The 15,000-nt window shown below is 47.0% G+C and overlaps 29 non-coding genes and 21 pseudogenes across 29 annotated transcripts; all 50 read right to left on the reverse strand.

Moving 5' to 3' along the window:
• Positions 1–143: 143 nt before the first annotated feature.
• Positions 144–252, reverse strand: LOC146278689 (5S ribosomal RNA; annotated as a pseudogene).
• A 180-nt stretch (positions 253–432) lies between these two features.
• LOC146278690 (5S ribosomal RNA) lies at positions 433–551 on the reverse strand. Its single transcript, XR_014762881.1, has one exon. It is a non-coding gene; the product is annotated as a 5S ribosomal RNA (ribosomal RNA).
• Positions 552–729: 178 nt separating this feature from the next.
• LOC146278691 (5S ribosomal RNA) lies at positions 730–848 on the reverse strand (annotated as a pseudogene).
• A 180-nt stretch (positions 849–1,028) lies between these two features.
• On the reverse strand, positions 1,029–1,147 carry LOC146278692 (5S ribosomal RNA). Its single transcript, XR_014762882.1, has one exon. It is a non-coding gene; the product is annotated as a 5S ribosomal RNA (ribosomal RNA).
• A 176-nt stretch (positions 1,148–1,323) lies between these two features.
• On the reverse strand, positions 1,324–1,442 carry LOC146278693 (5S ribosomal RNA; annotated as a pseudogene).
• A 180-nt stretch (positions 1,443–1,622) lies between these two features.
• LOC146278694 (5S ribosomal RNA) lies at positions 1,623–1,741 on the reverse strand. Its single transcript, XR_014764458.1, has one exon. It is a non-coding gene; the product is annotated as a 5S ribosomal RNA (ribosomal RNA).
• Positions 1,742–1,921: 180 nt separating this feature from the next.
• LOC146278695 (5S ribosomal RNA) lies at positions 1,922–2,040 on the reverse strand. Its single transcript, XR_014764459.1, has one exon. It is a non-coding gene; the product is annotated as a 5S ribosomal RNA (ribosomal RNA).
• Positions 2,041–2,214: 174 nt separating this feature from the next.
• On the reverse strand, positions 2,215–2,323 carry LOC146278696 (5S ribosomal RNA; annotated as a pseudogene).
• A 184-nt stretch (positions 2,324–2,507) lies between these two features.
• Positions 2,508–2,626, reverse strand: LOC146278697 (5S ribosomal RNA). Its single transcript, XR_014762883.1, has one exon. It is a non-coding gene; the product is annotated as a 5S ribosomal RNA (ribosomal RNA).
• A 180-nt stretch (positions 2,627–2,806) lies between these two features.
• LOC146278698 (5S ribosomal RNA) lies at positions 2,807–2,925 on the reverse strand (annotated as a pseudogene).
• A 172-nt stretch (positions 2,926–3,097) lies between these two features.
• Positions 3,098–3,216, reverse strand: LOC146278699 (5S ribosomal RNA). Its single transcript, XR_014762884.1, has one exon. It is a non-coding gene; the product is annotated as a 5S ribosomal RNA (ribosomal RNA).
• A 174-nt stretch (positions 3,217–3,390) lies between these two features.
• LOC146278700 (5S ribosomal RNA) lies at positions 3,391–3,499 on the reverse strand (annotated as a pseudogene).
• Positions 3,500–3,689: 190 nt separating this feature from the next.
• LOC146278701 (5S ribosomal RNA) lies at positions 3,690–3,798 on the reverse strand (annotated as a pseudogene).
• A 166-nt stretch (positions 3,799–3,964) lies between these two features.
• Positions 3,965–4,083, reverse strand: LOC146278702 (5S ribosomal RNA). Its single transcript, XR_014762885.1, has one exon. It is a non-coding gene; the product is annotated as a 5S ribosomal RNA (ribosomal RNA).
• A 174-nt stretch (positions 4,084–4,257) lies between these two features.
• LOC146278703 (5S ribosomal RNA) lies at positions 4,258–4,376 on the reverse strand. Its single transcript, XR_014762886.1, has one exon. It is a non-coding gene; the product is annotated as a 5S ribosomal RNA (ribosomal RNA).
• Positions 4,377–4,556: 180 nt separating this feature from the next.
• LOC146278704 (5S ribosomal RNA) lies at positions 4,557–4,675 on the reverse strand. The gene has a single exon (XR_014765951.1). It is a non-coding gene; the product is annotated as a 5S ribosomal RNA (ribosomal RNA).
• Positions 4,676–4,847: 172 nt separating this feature from the next.
• Positions 4,848–4,966, reverse strand: LOC146278705 (5S ribosomal RNA). Its single transcript, XR_014762887.1, has one exon. It is a non-coding gene; the product is annotated as a 5S ribosomal RNA (ribosomal RNA).
• A 176-nt stretch (positions 4,967–5,142) lies between these two features.
• LOC146278706 (5S ribosomal RNA) lies at positions 5,143–5,261 on the reverse strand (annotated as a pseudogene).
• A 180-nt stretch (positions 5,262–5,441) lies between these two features.
• Positions 5,442–5,560, reverse strand: LOC146278707 (5S ribosomal RNA; annotated as a pseudogene).
• Positions 5,561–5,736: 176 nt separating this feature from the next.
• Positions 5,737–5,855, reverse strand: LOC146278708 (5S ribosomal RNA; annotated as a pseudogene).
• A 170-nt stretch (positions 5,856–6,025) lies between these two features.
• Positions 6,026–6,144, reverse strand: LOC146278709 (5S ribosomal RNA; annotated as a pseudogene).
• A 176-nt stretch (positions 6,145–6,320) lies between these two features.
• Positions 6,321–6,439, reverse strand: LOC146278710 (5S ribosomal RNA; annotated as a pseudogene).
• A 176-nt stretch (positions 6,440–6,615) lies between these two features.
• Positions 6,616–6,734, reverse strand: LOC146278711 (5S ribosomal RNA). Its single transcript, XR_014762888.1, has one exon. It is a non-coding gene; the product is annotated as a 5S ribosomal RNA (ribosomal RNA).
• Positions 6,735–6,916: 182 nt separating this feature from the next.
• LOC146278712 (5S ribosomal RNA) lies at positions 6,917–7,035 on the reverse strand. Its single transcript, XR_014762889.1, has one exon. It is a non-coding gene; the product is annotated as a 5S ribosomal RNA (ribosomal RNA).
• Positions 7,036–7,215: 180 nt separating this feature from the next.
• LOC146278713 (5S ribosomal RNA) lies at positions 7,216–7,334 on the reverse strand (annotated as a pseudogene).
• A 172-nt stretch (positions 7,335–7,506) lies between these two features.
• Positions 7,507–7,625, reverse strand: LOC146278714 (5S ribosomal RNA). The gene has a single exon (XR_014762890.1). It is a non-coding gene; the product is annotated as a 5S ribosomal RNA (ribosomal RNA).
• A 186-nt stretch (positions 7,626–7,811) lies between these two features.
• On the reverse strand, positions 7,812–7,930 carry LOC146278715 (5S ribosomal RNA). The gene has a single exon (XR_014762892.1). It is a non-coding gene; the product is annotated as a 5S ribosomal RNA (ribosomal RNA).
• Positions 7,931–8,098: 168 nt separating this feature from the next.
• LOC146278716 (5S ribosomal RNA) lies at positions 8,099–8,207 on the reverse strand (annotated as a pseudogene).
• A 194-nt stretch (positions 8,208–8,401) lies between these two features.
• Positions 8,402–8,520, reverse strand: LOC146278717 (5S ribosomal RNA). The gene has a single exon (XR_014762893.1). It is a non-coding gene; the product is annotated as a 5S ribosomal RNA (ribosomal RNA).
• A 176-nt stretch (positions 8,521–8,696) lies between these two features.
• On the reverse strand, positions 8,697–8,815 carry LOC146278718 (5S ribosomal RNA; annotated as a pseudogene).
• Positions 8,816–8,987: 172 nt separating this feature from the next.
• Positions 8,988–9,106, reverse strand: LOC146278719 (5S ribosomal RNA). Its single transcript, XR_014762894.1, has one exon. It is a non-coding gene; the product is annotated as a 5S ribosomal RNA (ribosomal RNA).
• Positions 9,107–9,276: 170 nt separating this feature from the next.
• LOC146278720 (5S ribosomal RNA) lies at positions 9,277–9,385 on the reverse strand (annotated as a pseudogene).
• Positions 9,386–9,561: 176 nt separating this feature from the next.
• LOC146278721 (5S ribosomal RNA) lies at positions 9,562–9,670 on the reverse strand (annotated as a pseudogene).
• A 347-nt stretch (positions 9,671–10,017) lies between these two features.
• LOC146278722 (5S ribosomal RNA) lies at positions 10,018–10,136 on the reverse strand. Its single transcript, XR_014766162.1, has one exon. It is a non-coding gene; the product is annotated as a 5S ribosomal RNA (ribosomal RNA).
• A 176-nt stretch (positions 10,137–10,312) lies between these two features.
• On the reverse strand, positions 10,313–10,431 carry LOC146278723 (5S ribosomal RNA; annotated as a pseudogene).
• A 178-nt stretch (positions 10,432–10,609) lies between these two features.
• LOC146278724 (5S ribosomal RNA) lies at positions 10,610–10,728 on the reverse strand. The gene has a single exon (XR_014762895.1). It is a non-coding gene; the product is annotated as a 5S ribosomal RNA (ribosomal RNA).
• A 180-nt stretch (positions 10,729–10,908) lies between these two features.
• On the reverse strand, positions 10,909–11,027 carry LOC146278725 (5S ribosomal RNA). Its single transcript, XR_014762896.1, has one exon. It is a non-coding gene; the product is annotated as a 5S ribosomal RNA (ribosomal RNA).
• Positions 11,028–11,205: 178 nt separating this feature from the next.
• On the reverse strand, positions 11,206–11,324 carry LOC146278726 (5S ribosomal RNA). The gene has a single exon (XR_014762897.1). It is a non-coding gene; the product is annotated as a 5S ribosomal RNA (ribosomal RNA).
• A 184-nt stretch (positions 11,325–11,508) lies between these two features.
• On the reverse strand, positions 11,509–11,627 carry LOC146278727 (5S ribosomal RNA). The gene has a single exon (XR_014764799.1). It is a non-coding gene; the product is annotated as a 5S ribosomal RNA (ribosomal RNA).
• A 176-nt stretch (positions 11,628–11,803) lies between these two features.
• LOC146278728 (5S ribosomal RNA) lies at positions 11,804–11,922 on the reverse strand. The gene has a single exon (XR_014764572.1). It is a non-coding gene; the product is annotated as a 5S ribosomal RNA (ribosomal RNA).
• Positions 11,923–12,110: 188 nt separating this feature from the next.
• LOC146278729 (5S ribosomal RNA) lies at positions 12,111–12,229 on the reverse strand. Its single transcript, XR_014762930.1, has one exon. It is a non-coding gene; the product is annotated as a 5S ribosomal RNA (ribosomal RNA).
• A 176-nt stretch (positions 12,230–12,405) lies between these two features.
• On the reverse strand, positions 12,406–12,524 carry LOC146278730 (5S ribosomal RNA). The gene has a single exon (XR_014762898.1). It is a non-coding gene; the product is annotated as a 5S ribosomal RNA (ribosomal RNA).
• A 180-nt stretch (positions 12,525–12,704) lies between these two features.
• Positions 12,705–12,823, reverse strand: LOC146278731 (5S ribosomal RNA). Its single transcript, XR_014762899.1, has one exon. It is a non-coding gene; the product is annotated as a 5S ribosomal RNA (ribosomal RNA).
• A 176-nt stretch (positions 12,824–12,999) lies between these two features.
• Positions 13,000–13,118, reverse strand: LOC146278732 (5S ribosomal RNA). The gene has a single exon (XR_014762900.1). It is a non-coding gene; the product is annotated as a 5S ribosomal RNA (ribosomal RNA).
• A 176-nt stretch (positions 13,119–13,294) lies between these two features.
• Positions 13,295–13,403, reverse strand: LOC146278733 (5S ribosomal RNA; annotated as a pseudogene).
• Positions 13,404–13,587: 184 nt separating this feature from the next.
• LOC146278734 (5S ribosomal RNA) lies at positions 13,588–13,706 on the reverse strand. Its single transcript, XR_014762901.1, has one exon. It is a non-coding gene; the product is annotated as a 5S ribosomal RNA (ribosomal RNA).
• Positions 13,707–13,882: 176 nt separating this feature from the next.
• On the reverse strand, positions 13,883–14,001 carry LOC146278735 (5S ribosomal RNA; annotated as a pseudogene).
• Positions 14,002–14,197: 196 nt separating this feature from the next.
• LOC146278736 (5S ribosomal RNA) lies at positions 14,198–14,306 on the reverse strand (annotated as a pseudogene).
• Positions 14,307–14,480: 174 nt separating this feature from the next.
• On the reverse strand, positions 14,481–14,599 carry LOC146278737 (5S ribosomal RNA). Its single transcript, XR_014762903.1, has one exon. It is a non-coding gene; the product is annotated as a 5S ribosomal RNA (ribosomal RNA).
• Positions 14,600–14,779: 180 nt separating this feature from the next.
• On the reverse strand, positions 14,780–14,898 carry LOC146278738 (5S ribosomal RNA). Its single transcript, XR_014762904.1, has one exon. It is a non-coding gene; the product is annotated as a 5S ribosomal RNA (ribosomal RNA).
• Positions 14,899–15,000: the final 102 nt, after the last annotated feature.

Here is a 15,000-nt window from a genome sequence, read left to right on the forward strand (position 1 = left end):
GCAATTGACAATGCAAGGTAGTCTCTCTCTCTCTCTCTCTCTCTCTCTCTCTCGTGTCAAAATGAAAACAGCTTCCAGCCCCTTTCATGAAGGACTACTTGTGCATATTGCAAGATGTCAATTTCTAAGTGAATGAGCAAAAGAGCATACAGCACCTGGTATTCCCCCATCCAAGTACTAACCAGGCCCGACCCTGCTTAGCTTCCGAGATCAGACGAGATCGGGCGTTGCCAGGCTGGTATGGCCGTACGAAATAAGTTGACAACCATAGGCTACTTATCCATATACAGATTTAGCAATTGACAATGCAAGGTGGTCTCTCTCTCTCTCTCTCTCTCTCTCGTGTCAAAATGAAAACAGCTTCCAGCCCCTTTCATGAAGGACTACTTGTGCATATTGCAAGATTTCAGTTTCTAAGTGAATGAGCAAAAGAGCATACAGCACCTGGTATTCCCAGGCGGTCTCCCATCCAAGTACTAACCAGGCCCGACCCTGCTTAGCTTCCGAGATCAGACGAGATCGGGCGTTGCCAGGCTGGTATGGCCGTACGAAATAAGTTGACAACCATAGGCTACTTATCCATATACAGATTTAGCAATTGACAATGCAAGGTAGTCTCTCTCTCTCTCTCTCTCTCTCGTGTCAAAATGAAAACAGCTTCCAGCCCCTTTCATGAAGGACTACTTGTGCATATTGCAAGATTTCAGTTTCTAAGTGAATGAGCAAAAGAGCATACAGCACCTGGTATTCCCAGGCGGTCTCCCATCCAAGTACTAACCATGCCCGACCCTGCTTAGCTTCCGAGATCAGACGAGATCGGGCGTTGCCAGGCTGGTATGGCCGTACGAAATAAGTTGACAACCATAGGCTACTTATCCATATACAGATTTAGCAATTGACAATGCAAGGTGGTCTCTCTCTCTCTCTCTCTCTCTCTCGTGTCAAAATGAAAACAGCTTCCAGCCCCTTTCATGAAGGACTACTTGTGCATATTGCAAGATTTCAGTTTCTAAGTGAATGAGCAAAAGAGCATACAGCACCTGGTATTCCCAGGCGGTCTCCCATCCAAGTACTAACCAGGCCCGACCCTGCTTAGCTTCCGAGATCAGACGAGATCGGGCGTTGCCAGGCTGGTATGGCCGTACGAAATAAGTTGACAACCATAGGCTACTTATCCATATACAGATTTAGCAATTGACAATGCAAGGTGGTCTCTCTCTCTCTCTCTCTCTCGTGTCAAAATGAAAACAGCTTCCAGCCCCTTTCATGAAGGACTACTTGTGCATATTGCAAGATTTCAGTTTCTAAGTGAATGAGCAAAAGAGCATACAGCACCTGGTATTCCCAGGCGGTCTCCCATCCAAGTACTAACCAGGCCCGACCCTGCTTAGCTTCCGAGATCAGACGAGATTGGGCGTTGCCAGGCTGGTATGGCCGTACGAAATAAGTTGACAACCATAGGCTACTTATCCATATACAGATTTAGCAATTGACAATGCAAGGTGGTCTCTCTCTCTCTCTCTCTCTCTCTCGTGTCAAAATGAAAACAGCTTCCAGCCCCTTTTATGAAGGACTACTTGTGCATATTGCAAGATTTCAGTTTCTAAGTGAATGAGCAAAAGAGCATACAGCACCTGGTATTCCCAGGCGGTCTCCCATCCAAGTACTAACCAGGCCCGACCCTGCTTATCTTCCGAGATCAGACGAGATCGGGCGTTGCCAGGCTGGTATGGCCGTACGAAATAAGTTGACAACCATAGGCTACTTATCCATATACAGATTTAGCAATTGACAATGCAAGGTGGTCTCTCTCTCTCTCTCTCTCTCTCTCGTGTCAAAATGAAAACAGCTTCCAGCCCCTTTCATGAAGGACTACTTGTGCATATTGCAAGATTTCAGTTTCTAAGTGAATGAGCAAAAGAGCATACAGCACCTGGTATTCCCAGGCGGTCTCCCATCCAAGTACTAACCAGGCCCGACCCTGCTTATCTTCCGAGATCAGACGAGATCGGGCGTTGCCAGGCTGGTATGGCCGTACGAAATAAGTTGACAACCATAGGCTACTTATCCATATACAGATTTAGCAATTGACAATGCAAGGTGGTCTCTCTCTCTCTCTCTCTCGTGTCAAAATGAAAACAGCTTCCAGCCCCTTTCATGAAGGACTACTTGTGCATATTGCAAGATTTCAGTTTCTAAGTGAATGAGCAAAAGAGCATACAGCACCTGGTATTCCCAGGCGGTCTCCCATCCAAGTACTAACCAGGCCCGACCCTGCTTAGCTTCCGAGATCAGGCGTTGCCAGTCTGGTATGGCCATACGAAATAAGTTGACAACCATAGGCTACCTATCCATATACAGATTTAGCAATTGACAATGCAAGGTGGTCTCTCTCTCTCTCTCTCTCTCTCTCTCTCGTGTCAAAATGAAAACAGCTTCCAGCCCCTTTCATGAAGGACTACTTGTGCATATTGCAAGATTTCAGTTTCTAAGTGAATGAGCAAAAGAGCATACAGCACCTGGTATTCCCAGGCGGTCTCCCATCCAAGTACTAACCAGGCCCGACCCTGCTTAGCTTCCGAGATCAGACGAGATCGGGCGTTGCCAGGCTGGTATGGCCGTACGAAATAAGTTGACAACCATAGGCTACTGATCCATATACAGATTTGGCAATTGACAATGCAAGGTGGTCTCTCTCTCTCTCTCTCTCTCTCTCGTGTCAAAATGAAAACAGCTTCAAGCCCCTTTCAAGAAGGACTACTTGTGCATATTGCAAGATGTCAGTTTCTAAGTGAATGAGCAAAAGAGCATACAGCACCTGGTATTCCCAGGCGGTCTCCCATCCAAGTACTAACCAGGCCCGACCCTGCTTAGCTTCCGAGATCAGACGAGATTGGGCGTTGCCAGGCTGGTATGGCCGTACGAAATAAGTTGACAACCATAGGCTACTTATCCATATACAGATTTAGCAATTGACAATGCAAGGTGGTCTCTCTCTCTCTCTCTCGTGTCAAAATGAAAACAGCTTCCAGCCCCTTTTATGAAGGACTACTTGTGCATATTGCAAGATTTCAGTTTCTAAGTGAATGAGCAAAAGAGCATACAGCACCTGGTATTCCCAGGCGGTCTCCCATCCAAGTACTAACCAGGCCCGACCCTGCTTAGCTTCCGAGATCAGACGAGATCGGGCGTTGCCAGGCTGGTATGGCCGTACGAAATAAGTTGACAACCATAGGCTACTTATCCATATACAGATTTAGCAATTGACAATGCAAGGTGGTCTCTCTCTCTCTCTCTCTCGTGTCAAAATGAAAACAGCTTCCAGCCCCTTTCATGAAGGACTACTTGTGCATATTGCAAGATTTCAGTTTCTAAGTGAATGAGCAAAAGAGCATACAGCACCTGGTATTCCCAGGCGGTCTCCCATCCAAGTACTAACCAGGCCCGACCCTGCTTAGCTTCCGAGATCAGGCGTTGCCAGGCTGGTATGGCCGTACGAAATAAGTTGACAACCATAGGCTACCTATCCATATACAGATTTAGCAATTGACAATGCAAGGTGGTCTCTCTCTCTCTCTCTCTCTCTCTCTCTCTCTCTCGTGTCAAAATGAAAACAGCTTCCAGCCCCTTTCATGAAGGACTACTTGTGCATATTGCAAGATTTCAGTTTCTAAGTGAATGAGCAAAAGAGCATACAGCACCTGGTATTCCCAGGCGGTCTCCCATCCAAGTACTAACCAGGCCCGACCCTGCTTAGCTTCCGAGATCAGGCGTTGCCAGGCTGGTATGGCCGTACGAAATAAGTTGACAACCATAGGCTACTTATCCATATACAGATTTGGCAATTGACAATGCAAGGTGGTCTCTCTCTCTCGTGTCAAAATGAAAACAGCTTCCAGCCCCTTTCATGAAGGACTACTTGTGCATATTGCAAGATTTCAGTTTCTAAGTGAATGAGCAAAAGAGCATACAGCACCTGGTATTCCCAGGCGGTCTCCCATCCAAGTACTAACCAGGCCCGACCCTGCTTAGCTTCCGAGATCAGACGAGATCGGGCGTTGCCAGGCTGGTATGGCCGTACGAAATAAGTTGACAACCATAGGCTACTTATCCATATACAGATTTAGCAATTGACAATGCAAGGTGGTCTCTCTCTCTCTCTCTCTCGTGTCAAAATGAAAACAGCTTCCAGCCCCTTTCATGAAGGACTACTTGTGCATATTGCAAGATTTCAGTTTCTAAGTGAATGAGCAAAAGAGCATACAGCACCTGGTATTCCCAGGCGGTCTCCCATCCAAGTACTAACCAGGCCCGACCCTGCTTAGCTTCCGAGATCAGACGAGATCGGGCGTTGCCAGGCTGGTATGGCCGTACGAAATAAGTTGACAACCATAGGCTACTGATCCATATACAGATTTGGCAATTGACAATGCAAGGTGGTCTCTCTCTCTCTCTCTCTCTCTCTCGTGTCAAAATGAAAACAGCTTCAAGCCCCTTTCAAGAAGGACTACTTGTGCATATTGCAAGATGTCAGTTTCTAAGTGAATGAGCAAAAGAGCATACAGCACCTGGTATTCCCAGGCGGTCTCCCATCCAAGTACTAACCAGGCCCGACCCTGCTTAGCTTCCGAGATCAGATGAGATTGGGCGTTGCCAGGCTGGTATGGCCGTACGAAATAAGTTGACAACCATAGGCTACTTATCCATATACAGATTTAGCAATTGACAATGCAAGGTGGTCTCTCTCTCTCTCTCTCGTGTCAAAATGAAAACAGCTTCCAGCCCCTTTCATGAAGGACTACTTGTGCATATTGCAAGATTTCAGTTTCTAAGTGAATGAGCAAAAGAGCATACAGCACCTGGTATTCCCAGGCGGTCTCCCATCCAAGTACTAACCAGGCCCGACCCTGCTTAGCTTCCGAGATCAGACGAGATCGGGCGTTGCCAGGCTGGTATGGCCGTACGAAATAAGTTGACAACCATAGGCTACTTATCCATATACAGATTTGGCAATTGACAATGCAAGGTGGTCTCTCTCTCTCTCTCTCTCTCGTGTCAAAATGAAAACAGCTTCCAGCCCCTTTCAAGAAGGACTACTTGTGCATATTGCAAGATGTCAGTTTCTAAGTGCATGAGCAAAAGAGCATACAGCACCTGGTATTCCCAGGCGGTCTCCCATCCAAGTACTAACCAGGCCCGACCCTGCTTAGCTTCCGAGATCAGACGAGATTGGGCGTTGCCAGGCTGGTATGGCCGTACGAAATAAGTTGACAACCATAGGCTACTTATCCATATACAGATTTAGCAATTGACAATGCAAGGTGGTCTCTCTCTCTCTCTCTCTCTCTCTCGTGTCAAAATGAAAACAGCTTCCAGCCCCTTTTATGAAGGACTACTTGTGCATATTGCAAGATGTCAGTTTCTAAGTGAATGAGCAAAAGAGCATACAGCACCTGGTATTCCCAGGCGTTCTCCCATCCAAGTACTAACCAGGCCCGACCCTGCTTAGCTTCCGAGATCAGACGAGATCGGGCGTTGCCAGGCTGGTATGGCCGTACGAAATAAGTTGACAACCATAGGCTACTTATCCATATACAGATTTAGCAATTGACAATGCAAGGTGGTCTCTCTCTCTCTCTCTCTCTCGTGTCAAAATGAAAACAGCTTCCAGCCCCTTTCAAGAAGGACTACTTGTGCATATTGCAAGATGTCAGTTTCTAAGTGAATGAGCAAAAGAGCATACAGCACCTGGTATTCCCAGGCGGTCTCCCATCCAAGTACTAACCAGGCCCGACCCTGCTTAGCTTCCGAGATCAGACGAGATTGGGCGTTGCCAGGCTGGTATGGCCGTACAAAATAAGTTGACAACCATAGGCTACTTATCCATATACAGATTTAGCAATTGACAATGCAAGGTGGTCTCTCTCTCTCTCTCGTGTCAAAATGAAAACAGCTTCCAGCCCCTTTCATGAAGGACTACTTGTGCATATTGCAAGATTTCAGTTTCTAAGTGAATGAGCAAAAGAGCATACAGCACCTGGTATTCCCAGGCGGTCTCCCATCCAAGTACTAACCAGGCCCGACCCTGCTTAGCTTCCGAGATCAGACGAGATTGGGCGTTGCCAGGCTGGTATGGCCGTACGAAATAAGTTGACAACCATAGGCTACTTATCCATATACAGATTTGGCAATTGACAATGCAAGGTGGTCTCTCTCTCTCTCTCTCTCTCGTGTCAAAATGAAAACAGCTTCCAGCCCCTTTCAAGAAGGACTACTTGTGCATATTGCAAGATGTCAGTTTCTAAGTGCATGAGCAAAAGAGCATACAGCACCTGGTATTCCCAGGCGGTCTCCCATCCAAGTACTAACCAGGCCCGACCCTGCTTAGCTTCCGAGATCAGACGAGATTGGGCGTTGCCAGGCTGGTATGGCCGTACGAAATAAGTTGACAACCATAGGCTACTTATCCATATACAGATTTAGCAATTGACAATGCAAGGTGGTCTCTCTCTCTCTCTCTCTCTCGTGTCAAAATGAAAACAGCTTCCAGCCCCTTTTATGAAGGACTACTTGTGCATATTGCAAGATGTCAGTTTCTAAGTGAATGAGCAAAAGAGCATACAGCACCTGGTATTCCCAGGCGGTCTCCCATCCAAGTACTAACCAGGCCCGACCCTGCTTAGCTTCCGAGATCAGACGAGATCGGGCGTTGCCAGGCTGGTATGGCCGTACGAAATAAGTTGACAACCATAGGCTACTTATCCATATACAGATTTAGCAATTGACAATGCAAGGTGGTCTCTCTCTCTCTCTCTCTCTCTCTCCCGTGTCAAAATGAAAACAGCTTCCAGCCCATTTCATGAAGGACTACTTGTGCATATTGCAAGATTTCAGTTTCTAAGTGAATGAGCAAAAGAGCATACAGCACCTGGTATTCCCAGGCGGTCTCCCATCCAAGTACTAACCAGGCCCGACCCTGCTTAGCTTCCGAGATCAGACGAGATCGGGCGTTGCCAGGCTGGTATGGCCGTACGAAATAAGTTGACAACCATAGGCTACTTATCCATATACAGATTTGGCAATTGACAATGCAAGGTGGTCTCTCTCTCTCTCTCTCTCTCTCTCGTGTCAAAATGAAAACAGCTTCCAGCCCCTTTCAAGAAGGACTACTTGTGCATATTGCAAGATGTCAGTTTCTAAGTGAATGAGCAAAAGAGCATACAGCACCTGGTATTCCCAGGCGGTCTCCCATCCAAGTACTAACCAGGCCCGACCCTGCTTAGCTTCCGAGATCAGACGAGATTGGGCGTTGCCAGGCTGGTATGGCCGTACGAAATAAGTTGACAACCATAGGCTACTTATCCATATACAGATTTAGCAATTGACAATGCAAGGTGGTCTCTCTCTCTCTCTCTCGTGTCAAAATGAAAACAGCTTCCAGCCCCTTTTATGAAGGACTACTTGTGCATATTGCAAGATTTCAGTTTCTAAGTGAATGAGCAAAAGAGCATACAGCACCTGGTATTCCCAGGCGGTCTCCCATCCAAGTACTAACCAGGCCCGACCCTGCTTAGCTTCCGAGATCAGACGAGATCGGGCGTTGCCAGGCTGGTATGGCCGTACGAAATAAGTTGACAACCATAGGCTACTTATCCATATACAGATTTAGCAATTGACAATGCAAGGTGGTCTCTCTCTCTCTCTCTCTCTCTCTCTCTCCCGTGTCAAAATGAAAACAGCTTCCAGCCCATTTCATGAAGGACTACTTGTGCATATTGCAAGATTTCAGTTTCTAAGTGAATGAGCAAAAGAGCATACAGCACCTGGTATTCCCAGGCGGTCTCCCATCCAAGTACTAACCAGGCCCGACCCTGCTTAGCTTCCGAGATCAGACGAGATCGGGCGTTGCCAGGCTGGTATGGCCGTACGAAATAAGTTGACAACCATAGGCTACTTATCCATATACAGATTTAGCAATTGACAATGCAAGGTGGTCTCTCTCTCTCTCGTGTCAAAATGAAAACAGCTTCCAGCCCCTTTCATGAAGGACTACTTGTGCATATTGCAAGATTTCAGTTTCTAAGTGAATGAGCAAAAGAGCATACAGCACCTGGTATTCCCAGGCGGTCTCCCATCCAAGTACTAACCAGGCCCGACCCTGCTTAGCTTCCGAGATCAGGCGTTGCCAGGCTGGTATGGCCATACGAAATAAGTTGACAACCATAGGCTACCTATCCATATACAGATTTAGCAATTGACAATGCAAGGTGGTCTCTCTCTCTCTCTCTCTCTCTCTCTCTCTCTCTCTCTCGTGTCAAAATGAAAACAGCTTCCAGCCCCTTTCATGAAGGACTACTTGTGCATATTGCAAGATTTCAGTTTCTAAGTGAATGAGCAAAAGAGCATACAGCACCTGGTATTCCCAGGCGGTCTCCCATCCAAGTACTAACCAGGCCCGACCCTGCTTAGCTTCCGAGATCAGACGAGATCGGGCGTTGCCAGGCTGGTATGGCCGTACGAAATAAGTTGACAACCATAGGCTACTTATCCATATACAGATTTGGCAATTGACAATGCAAGGTGGTCTCTCTCTCTCTCTCTCTCTCGTGTCAAAATGAAAACAGCTTCCAGCCCCTTTCAAGAAGGACTACTTGTGCATATTGCAAGATGTCAGTTTCTAAGTGAATGAGCAAAAGAGCATACAGCACCTGGTATTCCCAGGCGGTCTCCCATCCAAGTACTAACCAGGCCCGACCCTGCTTAGCTTCCGAGATCAGACGAGATTGGGCGTTGCCAGGCTGGTATGGCCGTACGAAATAAGTTGACAACCATAGGCTACTTATCCATATACAGATTTAGCAATTGACAATGCAAGGTGGTCTCTCTCTCTCTCTCTCGTGTCAAAATGAAAACAGCTTCCAGCCCCTTTTATGAAGGACTACTTGTGCATATTGCAAGATTTCAGTTTCTAAGTGAATGAGCAAAAGAGCATACAGCACCTGGTATTCCCAGGCGGTCTCCCATCCAAGTACTAACCAGGCCCGACCCTGCTTAGCTTCCGAGATCAGACGAGATCGGGCGTTGCCAGGCTGGTATGGCCGTACGAAATAAGTTGACAACCATAGGCTACTTATCCATATACAGATTTAGCAATTGACAATGCAAGGTGGTCTCTCTCTCTCTCTCGTGTCAAAATGAAAACAGCTTCCAGCCCCTTTCATGAAGGACTACTTGTGCATATTGCAAGATTTCAGTTTCTAAGTGAATGAGCAAAAGAGCATACAGCACCTGGTATTCCCAGGCGGTCTCCCATCCAAGTACTAACCAGGCCCGACCCTGCTTAGCTTCCGAGATCAGGCGTTGCCAGGCTGGTATGGCCATACGAAATAAGTTGACAACCATAGGCTACCTATCCATATACAGATTTAGCAATTGACAATGCAAGGTGGTCTCTCTCTCTCTCTCTCTCTCGTGTCAAAATGAAAACAGCTTCCAGCCCCTTTCATGAAGGACTACTTGTGCATATTGCAAGATTTCAGTTTCTAAGTGAATGAGCAAAAGAGCATACAGCACCTGGTATTCCCAGGCGGTCTCCCATCCAAGTACTAACCAGGCCCGACCCTGCTTAGCTTCCGAGATCAGGCGTTGCCAGGCTGGTATGGCCGTACGAAATAAGTTGACAACCATAGGCTACTTATCCATATACAGATTTGGCAATTGACAATGCAAGGTGGTCTCTCTCTCTCGTGTCAAAATGAAAACAGCTTCCAGCCCCTTTCATGTAGGACTACTTGTGCATATTGCAAGATTTCAGTTTCTAAGTGAATGAGCAAAAGAGCATACAGCACTTGGTATTCCCAGGCGGTCTCCCATCCAAGTACTAACCAGGCCCGACCCTGCTTAGCTCTCTCTCTCTCTCTCTCTCTCGTGTCAAAATGAAAACAGCTTCCAGCCCCTTTCAAGAAGGACTACTTGTGCATATTGCAAGATGTCAGTTTCTAAGTGAATGAGCAAAAGAGCATACAGCACCTGGTATTCCCAGGCGGTCTCCCATCCAAGTACTAACCAGGCCCGACCCTGCTTAGCTTCCGAGATCAGACGAGATCGGGCGTTGCCAGGCTGGTATGGCCGTACGCAATAAGTTGACAACCATAGGCTACTTATCCATATACAGATTTGGCAATTGACAATGCAAGGTGGTCTCTCTCTCTCTCTCTCTCTCGTGTCAAAATGAAAACAGCTTCCAGCCCCTTTCAAGAAGGACTACTTGTGCATATTGCAAGATTTCAGTTTCTAAGTGAATGAGCAAAAGAGCATACAGCACCTGGTATTCCCAGGCTGTCTCCCATCCAAGTACTAACCAGGCCCGACCCTGCTTAGCTTCCGAGATCAGACGAGATCGGGCGTTGCCAGGCTGGTATGGCCGTACGAAATAAGTTGACAACCATAGGCTACTTATCCATATACAGATTTAGCAATTGACAATGCAAGGTGGTCTCTCTCTCTCTCTCTCTCTCTCGTGTCAAAATGAAAACAGCTTCCAGCCCCTTTCATGAAGGACTACTTGTGCATATTGCAAGATTTCAGTTTCTAAGTGAATGAGCAAAAGAGCATACAGCACCTGGTATTCCCAGGCGGTCTCCCATCCAAGTACTAACCAGGCCCGACCCTGCTTAGCTTCCGAGATCAGACGAGATCGGGCGTTGCCAGGCTGGTATGGCCGTACGAAATAAGTTGACAACCATAGGCTACTTATCCATATACAGATTTAGCAATTGACAATGCAAGGTGGTCTCTTTCTCTCTCTCTCTCTCTCTCGTGTCAAAATGAAAACAGCTTCCAGCCCCTTTCATGAAGGACTACTTGTGCATATTGCAAGATTTCAGTTTCTAAGTGAATGAGCAAAAGAGCATACAGCACCTGGTATTCCCAGGCGGTCTCCCATCCAAGTACTAACCAGGCCCGACCCTGCTTAGCTTCCGAGATCAGACGAGATCGGGCGTTGCCAGGCTGGTATGGCCGTACGAAATAAGTTGACAACCATAGGCTACTTATCCATATACAGATTTAGCAATTGACAATGCAAGGTAGTCTCTCTCTCTCTCTCTCTCTCTCGTGTCAAAATGAAAACAGCTTCCAGCCCCTTTTATGAAGGACTACTTGTGCATATTGCAAGATTTCAGTTTCTAAGTGAATGAGCAAAAGAGCATACAGCACCTGGTATTCCCAGGCGGTCTCCCATCCAAGTACTAACCAGGCCCGACCCTGCTTAGCTTCCGAGATCAGACGAGATCGGGCGTTGCCAGGCTGGTATGGCCGTACGAAATAAGTTGACAACCATAGGCTACTTATCCATATACAGATTTAGCAATTGACAATGCAAGGTAGTCTCTCTCTCTCTCTCTCTCTCTCTCTCTCGTGTCAAAATGAAAACAGCTTCCAGCCCCTTTCATGAAGGACTACTTGTGCATATTGCAAGATTTCAGTTTCTAAGTGAATGAGCAAAAGAGCATACAGCACCTGGTATTCCCAGGCGGTCTCCCATCCAAGTACTAACCAGGCCCGACCCTGCTTAGCTTCCGAGATCAGACGAGATCAGGCGTTGCCAGGCTGGTATGGCCGTACGAAATAAGTTGACAACCATAGGCTACTTATCCATATACAGATTTAGCAATTGACAATGCAAGGTGGTCTCTCTCTCTCTCTCTCTCTCGTGTCAAAATGAAAACAGCTTCCAGCCCCTTTCATGAAGGACTACTTGTGCATATTGCAAGATTTCAGTTTCTAAGTGAATGAGCAAAAGAGCATACAGCACCTGGTATTCCCAGGCGGTCTCCCATCCAAGTACTAACCAGGCCCGACCCTGCTTAGCTTCCGAGATCAGACGAGATCGGGCGTTGCCAGGCTGGTATGGCCGTACAAAATAAGTTGACAACCATAGGCTACTTATCCATATACAGATTTAGCAATTGACAATGCAAGGTGGTCTCTCTCTCTCTCTCTCTCTCTCTCTCTCTCTCGTGTCAAAATGAAAACAGCTTCCAGCCCCTTTCATGAAGGACTACTTGTGCATATTGCAAGATTTCAGTTTCTAAGTGAATGAGCAAAAGATCATACAGCACCTGGTATTCCCAGGCGGTCTCCCATCCAAGTACTAACCAGGCCCGACCCTGCTTAGCTTCCGAGATCAGACGAGATCGGGCGTTGCCAGGCTGGTATGGCCGTACGAAATAAGTTGACAACCATAGGCTACTTATCCATATACAGATTTGGCAATTGACAATGCAAGGTGGTCTCTCTCTCTCTCTCTCTCTCGTGTCAAAATGAAAACAGCTTCCAGCCCCTTTCATGAAGGACTACTTGTGCATATTGCAAGATTTCAGTTTCTAAGTGAATGAGCAAAAGAGCATACAGCACCTGGTATTCCCAGGCGGTCTCCCATCCAAGTACTAACCAGGCCCGACCCTGCTTAGCTTCCGAGATCAGACGAGATCGGGCGTTGCCAGGCTGGTATGGCCGTACGAAATAAGTTGACAACCATAGGCTACTTATCCATATACAGATTTGGCAATTGACAATGCAAGGTGGTCTCTCTCTCTCTCTCTCTCTCTCTCGTGTCAAAATGAAAACAGCTTCCAGCCCCTTTCATGAAGGACTACTTGTGCATATTGCAAGATTTCGGTTTCTAAGTGAATGAGCAAAAGAGCATACAGCACCTGGTATTCCCAGGCGGTCTCCCATCCAAGTACTAACCAGGCCCGACCCTGCTTAGCTTCCGAGATCAGACGAGATCGGGCGTTGCCAGGCTGGTATGGCCGTACGAAATAAGTTGACAACCATAGGCTACTTATCCATATACAGATTTAGCAATTGACAATGCAAGGTGGTCTCTCTCTCTCTCTCTCTCTCGTGTCAAAATGAAAACAGCTTCCAGCCCCTTTCATGAAGGACTACTTGTGCATATTGCAAGATTTCAGTTTCTAAGTGAATGAGCAAAAGAGCATACAGCACCTGGTATTCCCAGGCGGTCTCCCATCCAAGTACTAACCAGGCCCGACCCTGCTTAGCTTCCGAGATCAGACGAGATCGGGCGTTGCCAGGCTGGTATGGCCGTACGAAATAAGTTGACAACCATAGGCTACTTATCCATATACAGATTTAGCAATTGACAATGCAAGGTGGTCTCTCTCTCTCTCTCTCTCTCGTGTCAAAATGAAAACAGCTTCCAGCCCCTTTCATGAAGGACTACTTGTGCATATTGCAAGATTTCAGTTTCTAAGTGAATGAGCAAAAGAGCATACAGCACCTGGTATTCCCAGGCGGTCTCCCATCCAAGTACTAACCAGGCCCGACCCTGCTTAGCTTCCGAGATCAGGCGTTGCCAGGCTGGTATGGCCGTACGAAATAAGTTGACAACCATAGGCTACTTATCCATATGCAGATTTAGCAATTGACAATGCAAGGTCGTCTCTCTCTCTCTCTCTCTCTCTCTCTCTCGTGTCAAAATGAAAACAGCTTCCAGCCCCTTTCATGAAGGACTACTTGTGCATATTGCAAGATTTCAGTTTCTAAGTGAATGAGCAAAAGAGCATACAGCACCTGGTATTCCCAGGCGGTCTCCCATCCAAGTACTAACCAGGCCCGACCCTGCTTAGCTTCCGAGATCAGACGAGATCGGGCGTTGCCAGGCTGGTATGGCCGTACGAAATAAGTTGACAACCATAGGCTACTTATCCATATACAGATTTGGCAATTGACAATGCAAGGTGGTCTCTCTCTCTCTCTCTCTCTCGTGTCAAAATGAAAACAGCTTCCAGCCCCTTTCATGAAGGACTACTTGTGCATATTGCAAGATTTCAGTTTCTAAGTGAATGAGCAAAAGAGCATACAGCACCTGGTATTCCCAGGCGGTCTCCCATCCAAGTACTAACCAGGCCCGACCCTGCTTAGCTTCCGAGATCAGACGAGATTGGGCGTTGCCAGGCTGGTATGGCCGTACGAAATAAGTTGACAACCATAGGCTACTTATCCATATACAGATTTAGCAATTGACAATGCAAGGTGGTCTCTCTCTCTCTCTCTCTCTCTCTCTCTCTCTCTCTCTCTCGTGTCAAAATGAAAACAGCTTCCAGCCCCTTTCATGAAGGACTACTTGTGCATATTGCAAGATTTCAGTTTCTAAGTGAATGAGCAAAAGAGCATACAGCACCTGGTATTCCCAGGCGGTCTCCCATCCAAGTACTAACCAGGCCCGACCCTGCTTAGCTTCCGAGATCAGGCGTTGCCAGGCTGGTATGGCCGTACGAAATAAGTTGACAACCATAGGCTACTTATCCATATACAGATTTGGCAATTGACAATGCAAGGTGGTCTCTCTCTCTCTCTCTCTCGTGTCAAAATGAAAACAGCTTCCAGCCCCTTTCATGAAGGACTACTTGTGCATATTGCAAGATTTCAGTTTCTAAGTGAATGAGCAAAAGAGCATACAGCACCTGGTATTCCCAGGCGGTCTCCCATCCAAGTACTAACCAGGCCCGACCCTGCTTAGCTTCCGAGATCAGACGAGATCGGGCGTTGCCAGGCTGGTATGGCCGTACGAAATAAGTTGACAACCATAGGCTACTTATCCATATACAGATTTGGCAATTGACAATGCAAGGTGGTCTCTCTCTCTCTCTCTCTCTCTCTCGTGTCAAAATGAAAACAGCTTCCAGCCCCTTTCATGAAGGACTACTTGTGCATATTGCAAAATTTCAGTTTCTAAGTGAATGAGCAAAAGAGCATACAGCACCTGGTATTCCCAGGCGGTCTCCCATCCAAGTACTAACCAGGCCCGACCCTGCTTAGCTTCCGAGATCAGACGAGATCGGGCGTTGCCAGGCTGGTATGGCCGTACGAAATAAGTTGACAACCATAGGCTACTTATCCATATACAGATTTAGCAATTGACAATGCAAGGTGGTCTCTCTCTCTCTCTCTCTCTCTCTCGTGTCAAAATGA

The sequence above is a fragment of the Hypomesus nipponensis genome, chromosome 7, assembly GCF_054491055.1.
Source record: "Hypomesus nipponensis isolate SF chromosome 7, ASM5449105v1, whole genome shotgun sequence".
Classification (NCBI taxonomy): domain Eukaryota; kingdom Metazoa; phylum Chordata; class Actinopteri; order Osmeriformes; family Osmeridae; genus Hypomesus; species Hypomesus nipponensis.